The sequence below is a fragment of the Heterocephalus glaber genome, unplaced genomic scaffold, assembly GCF_053883595.1.
Source record: "Heterocephalus glaber isolate CG9 unplaced genomic scaffold, H.glaber_assembly_v1.0 deba00001442, whole genome shotgun sequence".
NCBI lineage: Eukaryota > Metazoa > Chordata > Mammalia > Rodentia > Bathyergidae > Heterocephalus > Heterocephalus glaber.
Window position 1 is genome coordinate 16,523,577 of NW_028258296.1, and position 2,960 is coordinate 16,526,536.

General features: G+C 32.8%; 1 non-coding gene across 1 annotated transcript; it reads left to right on the plus strand.

Annotated features, from left to right (window-relative positions):
• Positions 1-1,268: 1,268 nt before the first annotated feature.
• On the plus strand, positions 1,269-1,375 carry LOC147827618 (U6 spliceosomal RNA). Its single transcript, XR_015452115.1, has one exon. It is a non-coding gene; the product is annotated as a U6 spliceosomal RNA (small nuclear RNA).
• Positions 1,376-2,960: the final 1,585 nt, after the last annotated feature.

Below are 2,960 nucleotides of genomic sequence, written 5' to 3' on the forward strand. Positions count from 1 at the left end.
AAAGATCTATTGGCTTTTATTAGCAACACATAAGCTGCACCATCCCATCTACAAAAGGGGTGGGAGGTCTGAGGAGCTAAACACAGTAAGTGGGTGTGATAGGCAGAGAAAGTGAGGGGAAAGCAGAAACAAGGGGCAATCAGCTCATCATTTGAAATACAAAAGAAATGATGTTGGCTTCATGTGATTTTGCTATTATTCTCTCTTCTGATTTCTAGGAATGTCAGATCTTAAAAGTAAAGAGATTGCAGTTTGGCAGTGTGGACCTTTACCATGTTGGGCCTGCATCTTATAACAAATTTTGCCTTGTCTTTAAATTTATTGTCCACATTGGTTTTAATCTCAGCTCTAGCATTAAAAATATTCTGTGCTCACTGCTCAATTTTCTTTTTATTTATTCGCAGTTGTTTCTTGGTGGTCATCAGATAAAACACTAGTAGATTATGGTGTTTTGGTGAAAATACTGCCTTGATTCTTATATATTTAATACTTTTATAATAACTGAAATACTTGAGGATATCTTCAAAAAAATCCTGGGCTCACATCTTTTCTGTTGTGTTTTGGGTTTTTTGTTCTATTTCTACTGCATTGAGTTGGTTTGTAAATATCCTAAGCCAAAATGATTTTTTATGCTTGAAAGATTAAAAAATATTTGTAGTTATATCTGATGATGTGTTAATATCCCTATTACCTAAAGAACTCCTACAACTCAACAACAACCAATAAACCTGATTAAAAAATAAACCAATAGGCTGGGGATTTGGCTCAGTGGTTCCACCACCTGCCTTAGAAGCACAAGGTCCCGAGCTCGATTCCCAGCACCAAAAAATGAAAAATAGACAAAAAATTTAATATATATTTCTCCAAGACAAGCTATCAGCCAAGTATGTGAAAAGATGCTTGAAATGACTAATCATCAAGGAAGTTCAAATGAAAACTACTAAGTGATACCATTTCAGAACATCAGGTTATTAAAAAAAAAAAAAGCAGGACAAAGCAAAACAAAAACAGAAAATATCAAGTATTACCAAAGTATTGTGGAGAAATTAGAATTCTTGTATTTTCTTAGTAGAAATGTAAAATATTGCAACTTCTATAGAAAACAGTAGAGTTGTTGCTGGGAAAAATAAAAATAGAATTGTTACATGATCCATTAATTCTGTTGGTGCTCTTTTATAGCCCCATCATACTGGTAGAAGGTTAAAATGCAAGCACTTTAGAAAAAGAGTTGACAGTTTCTTATATGTATATAAAGTTAGACATACTTTGTGTTCACTTCGGCAGCACATATACTAAAATTGGAACGATACAGAGAAGATTAGCATGGCCCCTGCACAAGGATGACACGCAAATTTGTGAAGTGTTCCATATTTTCCCACATCTCAATATAGACACTGCCCACAGTTTCTGAGTTTTATTTGATACAATTAAGTTCTGGATGATGGAGTAAAGAGAGATGGGGCCTAAGCGGATTCTTTAAAAAAATAAATATATAAAAAATAAAGTTAGACATATTTTTATTCTGTAACTAATCAATTTCACTCTTTGATACTTATGCAAAAACAATAAACAGGATTAATAGCTTATTCATATTAATCAAAATCTAGAAACAATAAAATACCTTCTACAGGAAATGGATAAAATAATTCCACGTATTCATATAATGGGATGCCACTTTACAATGCCACAACATGGTTGAACTTCCAAAATATTGTCTTGAGTAACAAAAAATCTGCCACAAAATAATACATGTTGTGCAATTACATTAGTTGAAATGGCACAAGGTGACAGTAATAAAACAGTGATTATTGTAGGCAGTACTTACTGAAAAGAGGCATGAGGCTATCTTAGCACATAATATTCCAAATCTAGATTGAGGTTACATATCAAAAAATATCATGGTGCACATAAATCTCTGTATTTTATATCATACGAACTTTATTTTAACCAGAACAATGTTAGGCACAAAATAAGTCATGGTTTGCCTTGTTTCTCAATGGCTTTTTAAGCAAAATATGTCTTATTAAAATCCAATCTCAGAATGTGGTATGCTTGTTTATTATGTAGATAAAATTCTGTTTTATTTTAGAAGATTTCATGAATTGCACATTTAAATATGTGGTCTATTCTGTTTTATTGGAGTTTTTTCTTTAGAGACTTTGAGTATATCTGTGCTGCTCTTCTTTGGCTTTTCATCATCATTGTTGTTATTTTGTTCATTTGTCTGTTTGGTGGTAATGGAGATTGAAACTAAGTGGCACTGAGATACCTCCCAGCCCTTTTATACTGAGATGGAATCTTGCTAAATTTCCCAGGCTGCTCTTGAACTTGTGAACATTCTGCCTCAACCTCCAGAAGAGCTAGGATTACAGATGTGTTCACCTTACCTGGCTCCAACTATGCTACTGTTTTTCTGTCTTTTCTATAACTCTTTAATTTTTTCAAACACATAATTTCCTCTAATCTGACATAAACCATGATTAACCTACAGACATAATTTCAAATAAGATTACCATAATTTCTGCATCACACAATATAATGAAAATATTTGATTTTCATCTACATTGATCAAAAGTTTCACATTCTCTTGGAATTAATATCTTTCTTTTGGAGTCCAGAAAATAAACTTTTTAAACATTTCTCTCATCTTGATTTCATCTCAGCTTGACTATCATTGTACCATTTCAGACTCATCTTCCTCTCAACAGTGATGAAATACAGGGGGCAATTTTTTCCTTAGTTCTATTCTTTCCTCATTTCATACTTTCTTTTTTGATGATCTCAACTGCACCTATCTTTATTTACTACATAGATTCAAAAGTTTAGTACTTACATTAAGATGACTTCCAATTTATATTCCCAGACCTCTTTGTTGAACTGTGGACCTGAACCTTCAACTCCCTTCTTGCAAACTCCATTTGGATAAATCAAAGGCTGCTAAAACACATATTTGCCAAATG